This window comes from Triturus cristatus, chromosome 3_1 (genome assembly GCF_964204655.1).
Source record: "Triturus cristatus chromosome 3_1, aTriCri1.1, whole genome shotgun sequence".
Lineage (NCBI taxonomy): Eukaryota > Metazoa > Chordata > Amphibia > Caudata > Salamandridae > Triturus > Triturus cristatus.
In genome coordinates, this window is record NC_140583.1 from 402635424 (window position 1) to 402658348 (window position 22925).

The 22925-nt window shown below is 46.1% G+C and overlaps 1 protein-coding gene across 1 annotated transcript in view; it reads right to left on the reverse strand.

The window, feature by feature from the left end:
* Positions 1–22925, reverse strand: part of CYP19A1 (cytochrome P450 family 19 subfamily A member 1) — a 209783-nt gene that overhangs the window by 76759 nt on the left and 110099 nt on the right. The gene's annotated exons all lie outside the window — the stretch shown is intronic.

Genomic DNA, 22925 nt, shown 5'->3' on the forward strand with positions numbered 1-22925 from the left:
CTCCGAGGAACACTCGTCTACAGACCCCCCAGCCCCCGAACACACTTCGCCACCACCATCACTGACTTCATCGCACCCCACACCATCGCCTCAACAAACTACATACTCATTGGAGACCTGAACTTCCACCTCGACAACCCCAGTGACCCCAACTCCACTATCATTTGTGACAACCTCGCCAGCATCAGACTTAAACAAATCATCACGCACCGACCCACAGAGCAGGACACACCCTCGACCCCATCTTCGCGGCAGGAAACAGCGTCCAATTAAGCCACACAATGCAGCCGCCATGGACCAACCACCACTGCGTACACTTCGCCATCAACAAACCCAAGACACTCAAACCAGCCACACGCCCACCATGAAGGAACTGGAGCAAGGTTACCGAAGATCAACTTAACTCCACCCTCCCCCGAGAAAACCACACCTGGGCACCTGACGCAAACGACGCAGCCAGAGAACTCCACACCTGGACTGCGCAGATGAGCTCGGTCCGCTACGCAACCCCGACCGACAACACCCGAGGAAAGCCGCCTGGTTCACCACTGCTCTCCAAGAAGCCAGACGCACCTGCAGACGCCTGGAGAAGAACTGGAGAAACACCAAGACAACCGAAACCCACACCACCTACAAGGACGCCATGACGGACTACCACAACCAGATCAGAGCCACCAAGAGGAACTTAATCCACAACAAATTCCTGGCCAACTCCACCAACTCCAAGGACCTTTTCAGTGTCATTCAAGAATTTACCAACCCACGCAGCAAAGCCACAGACATCACCCCATCCCAAGACCTCTGCGACAAGCTTTGAACATATTTTCACCTCAAGATCAAAAACCTCTACGACAACTTCATCGACCATTCACCAGGCGTCACAGATGGCCCCCGCACCCAAGAAACACCAGCTAGCCCACCATCTCCAACTGGACACCGATCACAGCCAAAGACACCGTCTCAACCATGAAATGCATCCACTCGGGTTCCCCCACCGACCCCTGCCCCCCTCACATCTACCACAGAGCCGCGGCCGCCATCGCACACAAACTACAACACACCATCAACACCACCTTCAAAACAGGCACCTTCCCAGATGACTGGAAGCATGCAGGAGTCAGACCTCCTGTCCAAGAAGCCCACAGCTGACCCCACCAACCTCAAGAACTATCGGTCCATCTTGCTCCTCCCCTTCGCAGCCAAAGTCCCACAGGGTTCATCCCTGAGCCCCACCCTCTTCCACATCTACATGGCCCCCCTCACAGTCATCGTCCAACAACACGGCCTCAACATCGTATCCTACGCTGACGACACCCAGCTCATCCCCTCCCTCACCAAAGACCCCACCACTGTCAAACTCAACTTCCAGAAAGGAATGCAAGACATCGCGGATGGCCAACAGCTGCCTGAAGCTCAACGCCGAGAAGACAGAAGTCCTCGTCCTCGGTACCACCCCTTCTGCATGGGACAGCACCTGGTGGCCGACTGCCCTCAGAAGCCCCCTACCCCCTCAGACCACACCAAGAATCTCGGCATCGTATTCGACTCATCACTCACCATGAACCAACACGTCAACGCTGTCACCTCCAGCTGCTTCAACACCCTCTGCGTCCTCCACAAGACCTTCAAGTGGATCCCCCATGAGTCAAGGAAGACCGTCACCCACGCACTCATCACCAGCAGACTGGACTATGGAAACGCACTCTACGTTCGGCATCAACAAGTCCCTACTCCGCAAACTCCAGACAATACAGAACACCGCCGCCAGTTTCGTCCTCGGCATCCCCCGACACGAATATATCAGTCAACACCTACAAAGTCTCCACTGGCTCCCCGTGGAGAAAAGAGTCACTTTCAAAATGTTCACTCATGCCTACAAATGCCTACACAACAATAGACCCAAATACCTCAACAACAGAATCAACTTCCACGTACCCAAAAGAAACCCCCGATCTTCCAACCTCGCACTGGCCAAAACCCCGTGCATCCACAGAGCCAGAACAGGCGGAAGATCCTTCTCTCACATTGCAGCCAAGACCGGGAATGAGCTACCGGCAGACATCAGACACGCCTCCTCCCTGATCACCTTCAGAAAGACCCTCAAGAACTGGCTCTTTGGCTAAACAGATCTGCGGACCCCCCCTCAGTGCCTTGAAACCCACACGGGTGAGTAGCATGCTTACAATTCCCTGATTGATTGATTGATTGATTGATTGAAGTTCGTTCAAGGCCTCTTTAGGACTAAGGAAGTCAAGGAAACATTACACCTGTAAATTGAAAATAAATATCAACTCCTTTCTGTTCATCCCATCTAATTACCCCAAAACTGTTACATGTGCTACATACAATCAGTGACTGGTCAGACAATTAGGAGACCCCAAGTAATGGGAAACTATATCAAAAGAGAGAAGAATATCCCAGAGCTGAGAGAAAGTGCATTCACCACCACTCGTACAAAAATACATGCAGGGAACTGGTGACTTGTCTAATGCTGCAGTGACCTGTGTCATGAAAGTATCAATGAGGAAAACCTGAGAGCATATTTATGACCCTTGTGGCACAGGGCAGCGCAGCAGTTTATCCAATATGGGGCATTCCTTTTCTTTCCCCATGTCCTGGTGCTTTTCGGCAGCCTAATGCCAACGCAGCACCCTTGCACCATAGTGCAAGGGTACCTGTGCTGTAAGCAGGATTGTTTTTGTGCAGGAAGGCGAACCTTCCTGCACAAAAACAACCCTGAGAGGTTTTTTACTCTTTCTATGTGTGTTGCAGAATACGGCACATATAGAAGAAAAAACGAGGAGAGATAAATATATTACTCCTCACGTGGAGAGGCATATCTTTTTGGTGCATTCCTAGGTGTACCAGGTTTGATAAATCTGGGAATGCTACAAACAAAAATGGGGGGAGATGGAGGTAGACGTTAGGTTCATCCTCCAGACTGTGTATAGTTATTAACGAATCTGTAAATTACAGATCAGAGAACCTAACCAAATCGAAGGACTTCCGCTAAATGTGCCAAACAATGCCCCTAATATAAGAAGAGAAAAAAATTCTCTTCTTGAGTCCCCTCACTCACCAAGGGTTGCCCCTAGGTGACATACTCATCATTGGGGCCATCCCAGACAGCTACTGTCTGGGGCATGCTGCAACTTGCAAAACTACGTAGGAGCACTTTCTGTGAAAAAAGGTCTAGTGCAGTGTTTGGGGGGGTGGTGATGGTGATGCTAAAAATACCTAGCTAGTGAGCGATTAATTTATTCCTGCTACTAGTTGGTATCGATAAAAAGGGGTTAATAGTAGGGAGGAAGTGTAACTGTTATGTGTATACTATCCCTAGTATTTGGTCAACATGTTTTGAGGTGTCCCCTAAACCTCTTCTTCAGGACCACATGGGGACCAGCCCCATGCGTACCACTCTGTGAGAAAAAACAATCCTATACTAAAGAAATAATATAATAAAGAACAGATGCACACCTAATGTGTGAGAACCAAAATTAAATACATACGGTTGAAATCAGACTCGTAGTATCTGTTCAGGGAGATAAAGAGACAAAGAGATTAGTACATATTGCCTGCCCACCTCTCACGTGGGCAGGTCCAAACCATATGCAGTGCTTAAATCATTGCGTTCCTCTATAGTTTGTGTCGGTGCCCTTAGTAGAAAAATATGTAATTAGTGCTTGTATCTAATGTGAAAAGAGAAAGGACAGGGGAACCCTACTCACTAACGGAACCAGGGTAATGGTTATATAAAGGGAAACAACGGTTCCTGTGGACTCATAAACAATGATTCAAGCAATATAATTTGCACAATCGCAATAAAAAGAGGGTAGAATAATGTCAGAGGGCAAGGAACGACCAACACATTTGTACAATTATGACTTGGTTTATAAACACAACAGACTTATTATATACATTGTTTAAATTTACAATAGAACAGATATTTGTGCACTGTGTCCCAAAGTGAAAAATGGAACCTAATCATAAGTGACAGGGTGTATATTTATATACAAGGTTTCCATAAATCTTAAAAGGCGACCATTCTTGTATAATTTCTTTGTAAACAGCAACTGTATATAATAATACGCGCTGGGCAATGGTTTGCTCTTTCAGCTTGTCGATGGCGTTTCGACCCTTTATCAGTACGAGGTCTCCTAAGGACTAGTGATGCAGGGACATCTATAATGAAATAATAAGAGCATAAGGCCCATGTACCGGCATAAATGCGAGAAATAAAAAAGGGGGGACATGAAGTGTGAATTACCTGGATTGCTTAATGCGCAGCCTTGTGAACTAGTGATGTGCCACAAGTGAGAAGTGAAAGGGTATTACTCACAAGAGGACCCGTCCGGGTACTGCCGGGGGAAAATGGGAGAGAAGGAGAGTATGGTTAAGGAAAAGCGGTGAGACAGGGCAGGATATGTGATGCACTTTGATTCAAAAGGTGCTGTTACCTCAGTGTGAGGAAAGGCTGGCAGTCAGGGGTACGGTTTGGCCGACCGGCTCTTTACATCAACTCGCTATAGCCATGGCGGTATGGTTAATCCCTGGTAAATTCTGGAAACAGTGACAATGCACTGTGTAGGTCTATGGATTTAATAAAAGGGGAGGTTGGTTTCTAGAGAAGGCGGTGAGCGTAAGGTATTGCGCTCTTCAGTGATAGTTATTCTTACCTGGATGATATTCTGTGCGCGATGAATCACAGCATCTGTATTCCCAAGCTGCGTGAGTCAGCTTCAAGGACGGTACACTGACAGTGATCGCTTTGGAAGACTGCTCCTTTATGCAGTGTTTCCCGCCTTTTTGCATTGAGAACCGGCAGGCCTTGCTCGGTATCCGTGAAGGATTGAAAGTAAAGAAATACCTCTGTGTTCTTGTGACACAAGTGTAAATGCTGCGCTGCTGTTAAATGCAAGAGATATTGTGAGGCACGTAATATTGTGAGGCATTAACTAAATTCTTATGCAATGGGAACAGATACAGGAATCTTGATCATGATCAAGGACAGTATCATAATTATTAGTCATCATTTACAAAAATCATATTTTTGAGAGAACTTTATATTACATTACATATGATTTGGTATAAGTAAAACCATTTGTCAGGAATAGTGTGAGAGATAAAATTAAACAGTGAACATTAAAATACTTCATATTTCATACCAAAATGGCATATCACCTTTGGTCTCAGATTGGTACATGAATAATCAATATTAAGTTCTTATTGGAGGGTGGTGACATACCCCCTCCATTCCTCAGCAGAGTTAAGACCATCATCTATTGAGTTGACCCTGTCAATCCAACGACAGTCATTGCGTTGTAGCATGTGTGTAATGTCACCTCACCTCTCTGGTAGAGTGGCGACATCAATTACTTGCCATCTTAGTTTGTTTGCAATGTGATTTTTCTCATTGTAGTGCGACACCAGAGGGGCATTGGGAACCGATCTACGTATGCGACTACGGTGTGGACTAATACGTGCTTTGACCGGTTGTTGCGTTTGTCCAATGTATGGGAGTCCGCAGGGACACCAAATACAGTACACTACATTTTGTGTGTTACAGTTGGAAAAGGTTAATAGATCATGCTTCACATTGCCATGTTCAAATGTGGCAGTGTTAAATGTGAGATCACAGGAGACACAATTGCCGCATTTGTGATGCCCTTTGATTTTGGGAAGGCCCCAAGCACTGATAAGTGTATTGGTATTGTTAATCTTCATATCTGTGGCAGATCTGACAAGATGATCTTTGATATTTTTCCCTCTCTTGTATGCAAATAGTGGTGTCTCTATTGTGGGGTCAACACTTTGGATTATGTTCCAATTTTTTGTGATCAGGTTGCGCACTTGATTGGTGTGAGTGCCAAAGGTCGTAACGCATACAATCTTTTCAAGATTTGGTTTGGTTTTTGTTTTTAGCAGTTCCTCTCTAGGGCAATGCCAAGCCCGTTTAAGTGACTTCTTCACTAGTCTATTTGAATAGCCTCTCTTGACTAGTTTCATTCTTAATATTTCAGCTTCTCGCATATAGTCACATTTATATGTGCAGTTACGCCGCACCCTCAAAAATTGGCCAAATGGTAAGCCATCTCTTAAGGCACGGGGTGTTGGCTGCGATAAGATAGAAGGGTGTTTCTTTCAGTAGTCTTTCTGTGGAGGGAGGTGTAAAGTGTGCCACTGTCATGGTTGATATTTAAGTCTAGAAATGCTATACTGGATTCATGTACCGTGGACGTGAATGAAAGATGAGTTTGGATAGTGTTGAGGTATGTGACGAAGTTATTAAAATCAGTTTCACTGCCTGCCCAGATCAGAAAGATATCGTCTATGTACCGCTTCCAACATTTAGGGGCCGATTACGATCCTGGAAAAACCCGGTACAAACCGTGGGTCGGAGCTTTTTCTCCGTCCGACTCGTACCGGGTTGTAAAACTTTACAAACATGCAATTACGATTCGTTCGGAAACACCATTCCCGTACGATTCGGAAAAAAGACCAACCGACAGAAAAATACATACAAATGTGATCTGGGACACCGCGGACGTGACGTCCGGACGGAGTTAGGCATGTTTTTACGTACCAGCAATTACGATTCGCACCGACTGCAGTCCGGATGGGCAAATTTTTACGGCACCTAAAAAGTGCCGGAAAAGCTAAGTACGCAGCGATGCGAGCTGATTAGGGGGCCCGGTACGTGCCGTACCCCCCCCCCACCCCCTGTATGTACGGAGCGTACCCCCGTACCCCCCAGCCCCCCGTATGTACGGAGCGTACCCCCACCCCCATATGTACGAGGCGTACCCCCCAGCCCCCCGTATGTACGGAGCGTACCCCCACCCCATATGTGCGGACCCCCAGCGCTACGCTGGGGGTCCGCACATATGGGGTGGGGGTACGCTCCGTACATACGGGGGGCTGGGGGGTACGCCTCGTACATATGGGGGTGGGGGTACGCTCCGTACATACGGGGGGCTGGGGGTACGGCGCGCCCATCCGCGGGGGGGCTGGGGGTACGGCACGAACATACGGGGGGCGGGGGGGGGTACCAGGCACTTGTTTGGACATCTCCATGGTTGCTATGGGAGTTCGCTCCGGACGGTCTTTTTTCCATACAGTTGTACAATCGGACGGATGGGACGGATCGTAATTGCGCATTGGGACTTCAGTTTTCCCATTTGTACGTAAAAATGTCCGGGGACGTGTCGGAGACTTTTCCCGACCCGAGGACGTGTGGGGGAATTTTCCCAATGCGATTTGTATGGACTTTTTCCCATACGAATCGTAATTGGCAGTTTGTACTGCGCTTTTACCATTTGTACGGAAAAAAGTCCAGATTCAATTCGGTTGGGGAAATTTTTTCCAGGATCCTAATCGGCACCTTAATATTGGAGCGGTACACATTATTGTCATTTAGGGCAAATTTATGCTCAACATGGTCCATATAGATATTCGCCAAATTGGGAGCAAAAATTGCTCCCATACTGGTACCAGAGCACTGTTGATAATAGGTGCCACCTGATATGAAGTAGTTGCTCTGTAAAGCAATGCACAATAGACTGATAATGAAACTGGTGGGTACTTGGGTAGGTCTAGGTCTGCTGTCTAAGAGTTTTTCTATGACCTCAATACTTTCATTCTGGGGTATGTTAGTGTATAAAGAGCTTTTGTCTAGGGTAGCTAGCAAGTCAGTGCCAAAGTTAAAGGGCATACTGTCTACCAGATTGATTATTCGTGTACTAATCCGAGACCAAAGGTGAAATGCCATTTTGGTATGAAATATGAAGTATTTTAATGTTCACTGTTTAATTTTATCTCTCACACTATTCCTAACAAATGGTTTTACTTATACCAAATCATATGTAATGTAATATGAAGTTCTCTCAAAAATATGATTTTTGTAAATGATGACTAATAATTATGATACTGTCCTTGATCATCATCAAAATTCCTGTATCTGTTCCCTTTGCATAAGAATTGAGTTAATGCCTCACAATATTACATGCCTCACAATAACACTTGCATTTAACAGCAGCGCAGCATTTACACTTGTGCCACAAGAACACAGAGGTATTTCTTTGCTTTCTGTCCTTCACGGATACAGAGCACCGGATTAATATGTGTTTTCCACTATCCCTAGCAAGGCCTGCCGGTTCTCAATGCATAAAGGCGGGAAACACTGCATAAAGGAGCAGTCTTCCAAAGCGATCACTGTCATTGTACCGTCCTTGAAGCTGACTCACGCAGCTTGGGAATACAGATGCTGTGATTCATCGCGCACAGAATATCATCCAGGTAAGAATAACTATAACTGAAGAGCGCAATACCTTACGCTCACCCCCTTCTCTAGAAACCAACCTCCCCTTTTATTAAATCCATAGACCTACACAGTGCATTGTCACTGTTTCCAGAACTTACCATGGGTTAACCATTCCGCTATGGCTATAGCGAGTTGATGTAAAGAGCCGGTCGGCCAAACCGTACCCCTGACTGCCAGCCTTTCCACACACTGAGGTAAGAGCACATTTTGAATCAAAGTGCATCACATATCCTGCCCTGGCTCACCACTTTCCCTTAACCATACTCTCCCATTTCCCCCCGGCAGTACCCAGACGGGTCCTCTTGTGAGTAATACCCATTCACTTCTCACTTGTGGCACATCACTAGTTCGCAAGGCTGCGCATTAAGCAATCCAGGTAATTCACACTCCATGTCCCCCCTTTTTTATTTCTCGCATTTGTGCCGGTACATGGGCCTTATGCTCTTATTATTTCATTATAGATGTTCCTGCATCACTAGTCCTGAGGAGACCCCGTACTGATAGAGGGTCGAAACGCCGTCGACAAGCTGAAAGAGCGAACCATTGCCCAGCGCGTATTGTTATATACAGTTGCTGTTTGCAAAGAAATTATACAAGAATGATCGCCTTTTAAGATTTATGGAAACCTTGTATATAAATATACACCCTGTCACTTACGATTAGGTTCCATTTTTCACTTTGGGACACAGTGCACAAATATCTATTCTATTGTAAATTTCAACAATGTATATAATAAGTCTGTTGTGTTTATTAAACAAGTCATAATTGTACAAATGTTTTGGTGGTTCCTTGCCCGCTGACATTATTCTGCCCTCTTTTTATTGCGATTGTGCAAATTATATTGCTTGAATTATTTTTTATGAGTCCACAGGAACCGTTGTTTCCCTTTATGTATCTAATGTGACACCTTGGAACACATCGGACTACTCTATTGTGAGAAAGCATGGGTAATCGTTAAAAACATTGGTAAAAAAGGAAGAAAACTTGTGAGCAAATATTACAAGACAAAACAAACATTTAAACTTACTGTTCACAATTTGTCAGAACATACTTCTGTTTTGGCAATGCTGTGCCTCATGGACTGCCAGGGTGGAGGGGCTTGTAGTAACCCTAGAAGAGTGTATATAAAGTATTTAAGTCAAGGGAAGAGCCATGGGTAAAAGCGAAATACTGGTTAGTTATTCCCCATAGCGTGGCCTGGAAGAAAAAACAAGTGTTTTTCAGGGATCCTGGGTTCCTGTTAGGGAAAAAAGGTCCTACTTGGCTCAGCACTCCTCCGTCAATGACATCTACTCGTACCCGGGCGGACCGCATATTAGCGTGTCTTCAGCCCGATGTTGTTTAAATACTGGCAGGAAAAAGCCCAGTCATGCTCAAATGCGAGTAAAGACTTGACCGTGGTTATAACAAAATGGCTGCCAACTTTCGGAACTTTGTCTGCACCATTTTGGGAGGATCATTTTCAGAGTTGGATTTTTTTTTAAAATAAATTAGTGGCATTGTAAAACTGGGGGATGAGTAAAAAATATTTTTTTGTCAGCATTTATTGAGGTGATAACTGCAACTGAACAAAGATTATGACAAAAAAAGAACATGAAAAAAAGACTATGAGCCAAGGTCAATGGCCATTTTATTATTGGCAACGTTCGAGCGTCATATTGGAAGTAGAAACCTGAATTGGTCCACCTCCAATATTTAGTTAAAAGATTATCAACTGAGGTGTAGTTAGTGTGGTGTCAACCTGAGAGGAGAAACTACTCTAAAGCATATGTTTGATAGCAAGGCAGTAGGATTTAGACTGTTGCTTTTGTGTGGTTGTGTATACGGTCATTCAGTAATTGCAAGTAATTGCTTGTTTTTTCCTCCAGGCCACGCTATGGGAATAACTAGCCAGTATTTTGCTTTTACCCATGGCCCTTCCCTTGACTTAAATACTTTATATACACTCTTCTAGGGTTACTATAAGCCCCTCCACCCTGGCAGTCCATGAGGCACAGCGTTGCCAAAACAGAAGTATGTTCTTACAAATTGTGAACAGTATGTTTAAATGTTTATTTTGTCTTGTAATTTTTGCTAACGAGTTTTCTTTCTTTTTTACCAATGTTTTTAACGATTAACCATGCTTTCTCACAATAGAGTAGTCCGATGTGTTCCAAGGTGTCACATTGGATACAAGCACTAATTAAAAATGTTACTACTAAGGGCACTGATACAAACTATAGAGGAACGCATTGTTTTAAGCACTGTATATAGTTTGGACCTGCCCACGTGAGAGGTGGGCAGGCAATATGTACTAATCTCTTTGTCACTTTATCTCCTTGAACAGATACTACGAGTCTGATTTCAACCGTATGTATTTAATGTTGGGGCTTACACATTAGGTGTGCATCTGTTCTTTATTATATTATTTCTTTAGTATAGGATTTTTTTTTCTAACGGAGTGATATGCATGGGGCTGGTCCTCATGTGGTCCTTAAGAAGAGGTTTAGGGGACACCTCAAAACAGGTCGACCAAATACTAGGGATGGTATACACATACCAGTTAAACTTCTTCCCTACTATTAACCCCTTTTTATCCATACCAACTAGGATAAAAGACTGGGACCTACCTTCCAGCTGATCTGCCCAAGGTGCATCGCCGGTTGGCCTAAATTCGTAGTAGCTCATGCTAGCTTTTTCTCCTCAGCTGGACCTCTTGACAAAGGCATCAGGCCTCGTGAAGCCCTCTTCGGCTACAGCTTGCAACTTTGGCCCGCTAAAGATTTTCACTTTCAAAAAAGTTGTCTAAGTCCAAAATCTTCACAGGGCTCGACAATAACTGTCTCCCCATCGATGACAACGACCTCCTCAGTCTGGTAATCCAGCGTTTCGTGCTCAGAACTTGTACCAGCCATCATCTATCACTTCACTGAGACTTTTTCCAGCGGCTCCCTGGCGTCAACGACTCCTCCTCAGACACAACCTGCTGCATAGTCCCGCTAAACTGTACCATCTCCACTACTTTTCTTCAGAATGTTTTCTGAGTATGAAGGTATGCTGAGACCGGACCTAATCCACCCTTTTTATCCGATCTGCAATCCATTTACATCAGTCTAAACTTTAGAGTTTGACCTGATCTTGTGCAAGCAGATGTTACCATTTGCTCTTTGATCTTTTAGGCACTTGATTTCACTTAAAACTTTACAAATTCATAACTGCAGTTAGCAACCCTAACTTGGTACTGAACAAGAAATGGGATTGTTATGATCAACGATATGGGCAGGCAGGGACTCTCTCTGAGAGAGGTATGCAGTGGCTCCAAATTGGGCCACGTAGGTAACATCGAAGGCCTAATTATCTGCATCAAAATATCCCCATCCTTCTCCTTTGCAGGGCTTTATAGGCCACCAGATTTCCCGCACCGCCACACGCTGGAGCTGGTTGATATTATCGCCCAGATGACCTAACACTATGCTAATTTTACAGTGTTGGGAGACCTCAATCTACATGTCGATGATTCTAGCTGCCTACAGGCTGCACATGTTATATCAGCACTTAATAGCTGTAACCTAACACAGTTGGTCTCAGCACTGACCCACAAAGCAGGCTATGTGTTAGATCTCATCTGCTCTAATTTGCAGGACGTGAGGGTTGAGGAGCCGCTGCGTATGGTTTGGCCGGACATTTTTTGGTCCCGTTCAGGTTAGGTTTTAAGACTAAAAGTTTAGCAAACATCAAAATCTTAGAAGTAAAGAGGAACTGGAGCAGGGTCACCACTAATTCCTTCGGCCCAGTCCTTGAAGAAAGAATGCCACAATTAGGCAACCCCAACAGCGACAACACATGCTTTAACATCTGGTTGATATCTGCTCTTGACACGGTGGCTCCACTGAGGTAATTTATTTCTGCCAGAACCACCCCCTCTACCCCTTGCTTCTAGGCTGAACTCAGACAGGAAAAGAGCAGCTGCAAAAGGATGAAACATGAGTGGAGAAAGTCATGTCTGCCTGCAGCTAAAACTGCCTACAAAGAGGCCCTGAAAAAGTTCCATAAGCTTTTAAGATCTAAGAGGAGTGAACATCTTACCAGATGTATCGAGAGTGCAGAAAACTCTTCACTCATCCTACAGCGTTGGATTGTAATTTTCACCCCTTCCAAGCCTAGTGCAATAACTTGTCAGAATTCTTTGAGGATAAAATACTAAAACTGTATTCATTATTTACACTGGTGGCAGAGTTCCTAAGATGCAAGGACTACCTAGTCCCTTATTATGGACCACACGATTTCTCAGAATTTCTCCCTGTAACAGCAGAGAAGACACAGGTTGAACTCATGAAATGTAAATCGGGTTCCCTGGGAGATCCCTGTCCAGCTAGATGGTTCAGGTTTCTGGCCTTACAGCTTAATCCCGTTCTTAACCAAATTTGAAATGTGTCTCTTAAGACAGGAATTTTTCCAGCTTCGTGGAAACAAGCTTATTTGTTACCACTGCTAAAGAAATCCAATGCTGATCCTGAAGTTCTTAGCAACTTTAGACCAATCTCTTTCCTAGCTGCTGTGGCTAAAATTCTTCAGAAATTGGCCCAGCAGCAACTAACTGACTTTGTAGAAGCCAATGGAGTCCTACACGACTCCAAGTCCGGCTTCCGGTCAGGCTATAGTATAGAGTCAGCGTTGGTAGACGTAGTCGATACGGTGAGAATGTCTGTGGATGGCAGTTCTGCTGCCATGTTTGTGCTGCTGGACCACTCTGTGGATTTTGACACGGTGTCCCACTCAATCGTGCTGGAAAGATTGGAACATACGGGTGTACAGGGAGTGGCATGTGACTGGATTTGATCTTATCTTGAAGGCCGCGGTCAACTGTTTTTTTTGCCCCCTTACTCTTCTCCAAACAACTTATATGCAGAGTGCCCCAGAGCTCAGCCTTAAGCCCACTGCTTTTTAATATGTACCTTGCCCCGCTGGCCGCCCTCATTTCCATGTGGGGGATGAAGGCAGTCTCTTATGCGGATGACACTCAGCTGGTGTTTTTTTTAAAGAACATTCCACTGCAGCCTTTGATAAATTTAAGGATTGCCTGAAGGACACTGCTGTCTGGATGAACAAAAATTGTTTGAAGCTTAATGCAGACAAAACTGAGGTCTTGTTTTTTTAATCGTGCATCTCCTCCTCGATTGTGCCTCTGTGGGCCTAGGGAGCTGGGCTCTCCGCCCACCCCGAAGGAGTCAGTTAAAAATCTTGGAGTGAGGTGGGTGAAAGATCTCACCCTTACGTCACAAGTGCGGCATTTTTCCGTGGCCTGCTTTGGAAAAATGAGAACTATCAGGAAATTCTTACAATTCCTGCCTGAAGGGAGCCGTAGGATTACTGTCCATGCATTGGTTACCTACCAACTAGACTATGCCAATTGGCTCTACCTGGGGTTTCCAGGCTGTTTGACCCACAGGCTACAGACGTTGAAGAACGCGGCTGCAAGGCTAATCCGTAGGGTCCCTTTTTGCTAGCACATTTCTCCCCATCTGAGACAGTCCACTGGCTCCCTGTGACCAGGAGTACTGAGTTTAAGGCACTCACCCTGGCTTTTCGAGCCTATCACGGCAAAGTCCCATGATACCTTAGGCCAAGACTCATCCCATATCGTCAGGAGCGTTCATTGAGATCTAATCAGCAGCGTCTTCTTAATGTGCCCCGTTTTGCAAGAAATGCGACCAGGAGGCAGCTCCTCCATAAGAAGGACTCCCAAACTGTGGAACACCTTGCCCAGCCACCTGCGCATGTTGGATACGGAACAAGAAGTCAGAAAGGCTTTAAAAGCCTGGCTCTTTACACAGGGGAAGTAGTACCTGGAGCTTCTCAGTCTCTCTAGTCTGCTAGCGCCAGGACACCTCTTCTGAGGTAGCTGGGCGATCTATAAGTGGCCATTAATGATGATGATGAGGTGTGCCTGGGGGACTTATGGAGGTTGGCTCATCCCCAGACTCCGGACTTTACTACTCCCCGGACCAAAACCGTATGCCAGAATAGACTATTTTCTAGGAACATCGGCCCTACAGACTGAGGTTAGAGAGGTCGAGATTGAACCCAAACCTTTGTCCAGTCACGCTGCCCTTTTTTTTTTTGTAAAACATTTTTATTGGCATTTATAAACAGTGATACACGTAGGCACAGGCGATAGCGCCCTTATCATACAGGCTTACATATCAGGAGCGCCCAGTCACATCCCTTTCGGTCTCTCAATCTCGTGGGCCCTCGGCCTTCTCGCCTCTACCCTGAGTTGGGCTGCGGGCATGTGTCCGGGATCTGCCTCTGGGTATGCCCTACTGGAGCGCGCAGTGATCGCCTCGCCGCTTGGGGGCCGTGCAATGTGAGTAATCCCCTGTAAGGGGTGTCGTAGAGGCTATAGGGTTGCAGCCATTAACTAACCGTCAACTAACTGGGGACAGAGAAACTAGGGGAAAGGGGTGCACTATGTCGCATATCATGAATACTTGTAGCTGTGCGCCTGAGAGCTGGACCATCGTGTGGGATAAAGTCGGGGTGGTCGCGGATACGGAGGAGGGAAGGGAGTCAGGGGAGGCGGGAGCACCGATCATTGCCTATGTGGGACCTGGTGGTGGGACCTGCGGTGTCTGCCTCTGCGAGTCACCGGGTGCTTGGACTGCCTGCGCATTTCCCGGGGTGGGCTCCGGAGTCGTGGGCGCCCCCGGGGGGTCAATCAGTCTTGAACTCGCCACAGCTGCTGTTCCAGTCACGCTGCCATTTGTACTCACCTGATGCATCCCAATGGCTGCCACGTACTTTACGAGATAGCCTACTTCATCGACAAGCCACGGTCCACTAACTCATACAGGCTATCAATGACTACTTAGAGACCAAGGACACCACAGTCACACTTTGGAAGGCAGTGAAAGCAGGCGCGAGGGGGGCTCATTGCCACCTCTGCTGCTGATAATAAACTACGCAGAGATAAACAGGGGGAACTGGAGGAACAGGTGCGGGAACTGGACACCATTCATAAGAGGATGGCGCCCCAAGGGTATGTGTTAGCCTTAGGGTGGACATCACGCAAACTTTTTGCCAGTTTGCCTACAATTTTGCTGGATTGTTGCTTCTGTTAGCCTTAGAACTCTGCACACTTTACCACTGCTTTCCAGTCCTAAAGTGCTTGTTTTTACTCCCCTAAAAATGGTTTCTTAGCCATGTACTAAATTGGTATATTACTTGTAGAGTGAAATACCATATATCTAGGGCCTGTGGTTACTGCTTGACCACTCTAGTCAACCAGGATCCCAGTTTCAAACATTGATGAACATCAGTGAGTGTGTTTGTGCAGTACCATACAGTAGTTTGATGTACACTACCATCCCATATCTAAGACAAATTCAAGTAGATTCTCCCTAATTAGCCTTTTTGATTTTTCCAAATTTATCCACTCCCTACCTCACTGTTGTGTCTGCGACTTCACCTGCAAAGATGGAGTTTGAACGAGCCAACTTGGAGAACTATACTGTGGCCAATCTCAAGGAATTTTGCCAGGAGAGGGGTTTGCCTGCCAAGAGGAGCACTAAGAAGGCAGAGCTCCAAAAGGCCTTGAGGGCGGGGCGGAGGCCCGCCAGGCCCCCACAGATGATGAGGAGGAAGGATTGGATACTGAGGAGCAATTGGAACAAGGCCCACAGGAGGGTCTTGAATTGCGACCTGTTAAGGAGGGGGGTACATCCTCCCAGGATTAGAGATTCACCTCCGGGCAGGGATCAGTGTGTCTTCCAGAGACCTGTCCACAGAGGAGCTGGAAAATAGGAGAGAGGAGAGAAAGCTCAAGCTGGAGCTGGCCATATTAAAGTTGGAGAAAGGACAAGCTTTGGAGGAAAAGAGGCAAGCCATTGAGGAAAAGCGAATGGCCCATGAGCTAAGCCTTAGAGAGCTGAACATCAAAGCGATGCAGGTGCAGTCCCGCAGTAATAGTGGCAGCATACCATCAGTATCAAACGGAGAATGGACCTTTTGCATACCCATGGATCTGGTGCCCAGTTATGTGGTGGGAAATGACAATGACAAGTGGTTCTCACAGAGGAAGTGACTCTAAGGGTGCACAAGGTTCCTGCGAAGTACTGGGGAGGTAGCTTTTGGAGTTACATGCCCACAGTGGGGAGGGGCATACTCCTGACATTAGAGGTATAAGACCAGACACAGTACACTCCCATGAAGGCTATACTTGTTAATACATTTGGGCTTAACCCTGAGAGATACATTTTTAATTAAAGACAAGGGAACCCTATAAGGTAACCAAGGAACTAGGGTATCAAGTATGAGGAAGACACTGGTCCTTGTAAATATAGAACAATATCAATTCTATATATTTGCTATCCATCCGGATAGTGCAATATAATAAGAGTTATTGAATACTGTCAAAGGACGAACGTAATAAACAGTGGGATACAGCCCTTTATCCGAAAATCACAAAGATACAAAAAGAGTGACAAAGTGACAGTTTACAGAAAACAAAACAGTCAGGCGAAACAGAGAGGGTTTTCTTGTTCTCAAATGTAAAAGATAAGACAAGCATGATAAGTAGCAACAGCCGTTACACATAGTCATAGAAATGTTTGTGTGCACGGTGTTTTAGAGGTCTAAGAGATGCAGGCAGAGGTAAAAGTACAGCCACAAACTCCCAAACCAGACCTGGGTAGAGTTTCTAGATTATTCCAATAAGGCACTGAGGGCCTGGGTGAGGGGCAGCCAGGTAGATCATTACACTGGACTGTACAACCTAACTTTAAAGGAGCACATGCTCAATACTTTACAGAGCTGCACCAACACCTGGTTGATAGCAAGCTGACTGACCCCAGGGAGCTTGCTGAGGAGGTGAACCTCTGTGTCAGCACCAGAGGGCCCAAGAAGGCATCTGGGGTTGACTCCCAAAAGGATGATCAGGGTTCCCTAGGCACAGCTGATGCTGAGGAACCAGAAAAAGAGGGGGTGGGAGACAAAAAGGAGTTCTCTCAAGGCTCCCAAAATGGTTCTCAAGGGAAAGGGTCTCAATCCCAATCTGGACACCGGAAGAAAGTGTTATTTTATGAGTATGGGCACTAAAAGGGGGATCCCAAGTGGGTACAGCCTTCCACTGGAGGAATGACCCCAGGGTTGACTAGTATAGTGCTTTGAGAGGACAAGGCCCCAGTTTGTGGGAAGAAGGAGTCAGTGAGGTTACCGTAGTGTCCCTGGGTTATGTGGAGATGGTGCCCAAAGGCCACATGCCTTCCAATACTGTAAAGTATAGGCAGTCAGAACCCCAGGATATTGCAGCATAGATTTTCAAATTTTTCCGCGCAAAAATGGATATTTCGCTGCACAGAAAAGGAATTTGTGCTATATTATTGCAGCACTTTATTTTACTCATAATCATTCCTTTTCATCCCTAAATAAATGGAAACTCTATTATCAGAGTTTTGCACTTTGAAATAGGCATGTTTAAAGTGTCTGAAAGCGTTTGTTATCTTTTCATTTGGTATTGCCACAGTATTAATTATTACTTATCACCAAACCAGATTTTGGGTCCCAGATTATTTTAAAAGTTACCATCTAACGTGAATCAGTAGTTTCATCTGCAGTTTGGTACATAACAGACACTCATTCTGATAGCCTGCATCTACCAAGGGTTAAAAAGAAGGGTGTGCAGGAGCAGCAAATCTTTAAATAACATTTGAAAAAACAGGGCTCAGACACTGAAGTCTCTGGAATGTTTGATCTGGCGTTGTGCCTAGCCATCCTTTTGAATGAGGCATCAAGAAGGCCACTATTTTAGCTACCTAGTTCGCTAACGGGGGCACTTCTACTTTGGTGCCTGGGCCTACTTATTTTTGTCCCAGCCCGACCCTGGTTCCCCAGTTCCCATTACAAAGGCCGGCTTCAGCTGAAGCCTTTCCTTCCTGTTTGGGAGGATCAACCTGATTAACTAGTAAAGTGGGAGGGGCGGGTGGAGTGTTTTTCTGTTGCCTCTTGTAATCTTTTATCTTACAAAGGTATAGCTGATGCTGGGGAATCTGGGCTGGGACGTGATTTATAAAGCAAGTTTTTTTCTCTTTGTAAAATTGTATTAACTGTGTTCCGCAGTTGTGCAGCGTTCTGCGCGTTTTTATACGTAGCAGTCTTATTTCTTTATATGACGTTGTGTTTACAGCTTTCAGCCCCCAGTTTGCTCTGTTTGTACATGCCTGCTCTGCTACAGATGTGTCCTGCAGTTCTCTGGTAATAGGATGGGCACATATTAAAAACACTCTTTCAAATTGAGGATTCTTTCTGTATCCCCTCATACTGTCTTTATCTCGCTCCTCTTCACCTGCTCAAAACTGTGACTTCAAGAAACTGCTCTCTCTCTCTTTACCGTCTGTCTGTCTCCATCTCACTCCTCCTAACCTGCTGAAAAACGTGATTTAAAAGTACTACTCTCTCTTTCTTTCTCTGTCCCCTCATTCTGCCTTTATCTCTCTCTTCACCTGCTGGAAACCATGACTTGGAGAAATGGCTTTTACCCTCTTTTTCTTCTCCTTTTCTTCATTCATTCCCTTGTGAAATGGATAAAAAAAAGAACATGCATTGCTGAAATTTTCATCTTTTTCTGACATTTATCCCTTCCAAAGTATATCATTGTTTGCCACTTTGTTTGGTGTAAAAACAGCAGTTAATGGAGAGAATGCAGAACAATGTCATACATTCACCCCAGTACAGAGAGAGATCTGGGCCTAAATCCATCGTTTTTTTGCTCACCATGCCGTTCCAGTTTGAACCCAGCCATATGCAAATAAGTCTTGACCCTGTGCCCCATGGGAACAGTCCAGCCCGAACTGCCAAGCCAGGTCCTCCCTGGACTGGAAACAAGCATCCTAGGATCAGTTTCGGGGTTTCACCCCTCTTAAGCCAGGATAGCTTGATTCCAGTGGCATGGAGAGCAAGGGATCCACGTCTGGGCATACCCTTCCAACTCGGGGTGACAAATGCAAAAACAACAGTTGATGGACAGAATGCAGAACAATGTCTTACATTCACCCCAGTACAGAGATCTGGGCCTAAATCCATCGTTTTTTTGCTCGCCATGCCATTCCAGTTTGAACCCAGCCATATGCAAATCAGTCTTGACCCTGTGCCTCATGGATGCTTGTTTCCGGTCCAGGGAAGACATGGCTTGGCAGTTCGGGCTGGACTGTTCCCATGAGGCACAGGGTCAGACTGATTTGCATATGGCCATGTCTGAACTGGGGTGGAGGAGTGAGCTAAAGAATGATGATGGATTAAACCCAGATCTGTTGACTGGGGTTAAGTGTTTGATTTGCTCAAACGCTCCGTCCATCATCCCCTTTGGTATCGCTTTGTTCGCCCTAAGTTGGCAGGGTATGCCCAAACGTGGGTCTCTTGCTCACTTTGCCACTGGATTCAAGATAGCCTGGCTGATGAGGGTTATGAACCCGAAACCGGTCCCAGGATGCTTGTTTCCGGTCCAGGGAAGACATTGCTGGAAGTTCGGGCTTGACTGTTCCCATGAGGCACAGGGTCAGACTGATTTGCATATGGCCATGTCTGAACTGGGGTGGAGGAGTGAGCTAAAGAATGATGATGGATTAAACCCAGATCTGTTGACTGGGGTTAAGTGTTTGATTTGCTCAAACGCTCCGTCCATCATCTCCTTTGGTATCACTTTGTTTTGTATGGCGCTTGCAGTTCTGGATCAATGCACCAGAAAATGCAAGCACTGAATGGGGCCATTGAATAAATAGGGTATTTCTGCTCAACGTTTGGTACAGGATTTATAACTGTAGTGTAATAGTGACTCTATATTGTGCATTGTAAAGTGTTAAACTAAAGCATTGGTACTAATGAAATGTACATATGTAATCTAATTTGTTAGAATTACAGAAGTGATTGTACAACAGATTGTTGTGCAGTCACTTCTGTAATTGTTCACTTTGAGTGGGGGGGGTCTCAGGTCTTCTGAAAGTTGCTGTGAGCCCTGCCATGCCTGTGAAGTGTTTGTTCGAGAATTACCTTGTGCATACAACCTAGAAAGAAGTGGAGCTCAGGTCACACCTGCAAAGGTTGGGGTTGCCTGAGTGGGTTTGTGTAACCACCAGGTCCATGGCTGCCCAAGAAGGGAGTCAGGGAATTCTGGAGCCTGGAAAAATGGCCCAGACAGCTGCCGAAAGAGGGTAGGACGAGGGGTGTGGGAAGCCAGCCCCTGATTGTCCCACAATTGAGGTGAATGGAGCACCGGAGGAGGACCCCCATAGCTCACGGGAGAGGATATTGCCTCCCTTGGTGACCTGCCTGAGCTTGTGGATTGCAAGCAAAAGGAGCACCCACCACAGAAGGAGTGCCCAACCCTGTAGGGTATGAGGCAACAAGTGGAAGCCCAGGCGCATGGTGATGCCTCTGGTAATCACTGTATCTATTGGGATTGGGCCCTCCTGTAAAGTGAGCCTAAGGCACCTGTGCATGGGGTAACAAGGACACTGGTAGTCTCCCAATGCGACAGGGCCTTCCTAGTGGGGCTGGCTCATTAGATACCCCTTGTCCCTCACGTTTATTGGTACTGGCTGAGATATTCCTCAGATACCTTCTGTCGACTGGTTGATCTGCCAGGCCAGCGGGAAGACAGGGCAGAAGTTGAAGGTTACCCTGAGATGGGCATTGACATTGTGGGGACTGTAGATCCTCAGACAGCCTCTGGGAGCAGGTTCCTCCTGTAACTGGTGGATCATGCCACAAGAAACCCAGAAGCCATACTTCTGAGGACTGCAACTGCAACTATAGTGGCTAGGGCCCTGATGGGGATTTTTACCAGAGTGGGTTTCCCCAAATAAGTGGTGTTTGGCAGAGTTGCCAACTTTATGTCTGTATATATGCAGTCAATGTGGAAGGAGTGTGGAGTTACGTAAACGTTTTCCACACCCTATCATCCACAAACCAATGGACTTGTTGAGAGATTTAACAGGACCCTAAAGGGCATGATCAAGGGCCTGCCTGAGCTCACGAGGCATAAGTGGGATGTTATCTTACCATGCCTGCTCTTTTCTTACAGGGAGGAACACAGAAGGGGGTTGGAATTAGCCCCTTTGAGCTTCTGTGTGGTCACCATGTAAAGGGACCTCACAGCCGGGTTAGAGAGTGGTGGAAGCTTCTAAGAAACCCCCCAAGGTGTGGTTAGCTACATGCTAGCACTCCTGAACTAGATGGCCAAGTTTTGGAAGAAGGCTTCTGAAAATTTGGAGGCTTGCCAGGACGTAATGAAGCAGTGGTATGGCCAGGAAGTCCTCTGGAATTCCAACCTAGACAGATAGTGTGGTTGAGGGAGTCCGTGCAGCCCAGAGCCCTTCAAGACCGTTGGACTGGGCCTTATGAGATTGTTGAGAGAAAGGGGAAGGCCACCTACTTGGTGGACCTCAAGACCCCCAAATGCCCCCAAATGGTTCTCCATATCAATCGTCTCAAACCACACTAGAGGCATCTGAGGTCACTATGTTGCTGGTGAAAGATGAAGGGCAGAAAGAGGAGAGTGAACCTCTCCCTGAACTCCTGGTCTCAAAAGAGAAGGATGGGTCAGTGGAAGATGTAAACCTATTCGGTACCCTGACTTCAGAACAGCAGGAGGACTCTCGCCACTTGTTGGGGCAGTTCTCCTCCCTGTTTAACCCCGCTCCTTGACTTTCACATCTGTAAAACCCATGACATGAACACAGGAAACAGCCCTCCCCATCATAAACAAAATATACAGGCTGTCTGACAAAGTGAAAGCCAGCATCAAGGAAGAAGTCTCTAAGATGTTAGAGTTGGGGTGATTGAGCCCTCCAGAAGCCGCTGCTCCAGCGCTGTGGTGCTGGTAACAAAAGCTGCCCCACCGGGGGCTACCCCATAACTCCTGTTTTGTGTGGATTACAGAGGGCTCAACTCACTCACCAAGACTGATGCTCACCCTATCCCCTGGGCAGATGAGCTTAATTGAAATATTAGGGGCTGCCCAGTTCCTGAGTACCTTCGATCTGACTTCAGGGTGCTTTTCAGATTGCCCTAACTGAAGGAGCCAAGGAGAGGTCAGTCTTCTACACTCCATAGGGCCACTGCCGATTCTGAGTACAAGCTGACTGCGATGAAGCATGCATCATTTTTGCATTAAGTGCTACAAATGCACACACACATATGAACTTTTAAGTTTTCTTCTGAAAATTCCTAATTTTTGCACTGTATCTCAAGTGCTAAATTGTTGACTAAATGATGTTCCAGGTGCAGTGGGTGATTTGGTTTGTGCTTTCTGTTGTTTTTAATTCCACATCACCAAAGGCCATCTCAGTGCATAGTCAGGTAATGTATAAACCTACAACAATAAAATTAAATGTCATTGCTTTCCCCACTATCTTCCTTATCCTCTATTTACCCTGTGTACTTCAAGCAGCTGTATGTCACAGATAATGATTCAAGGGGGCCACAAACAAAGACACTGGGTGAGACAATAAAGTAAATTTCCACTGAGGACACAACCGATGGATATCTACAATAGTAAAAAACAGCAAAGTTGCATCTTCTCCTCAGTTCTGTATAGCTCACCCTCATCCCCCAGCAGTGAACTACCCTTGTG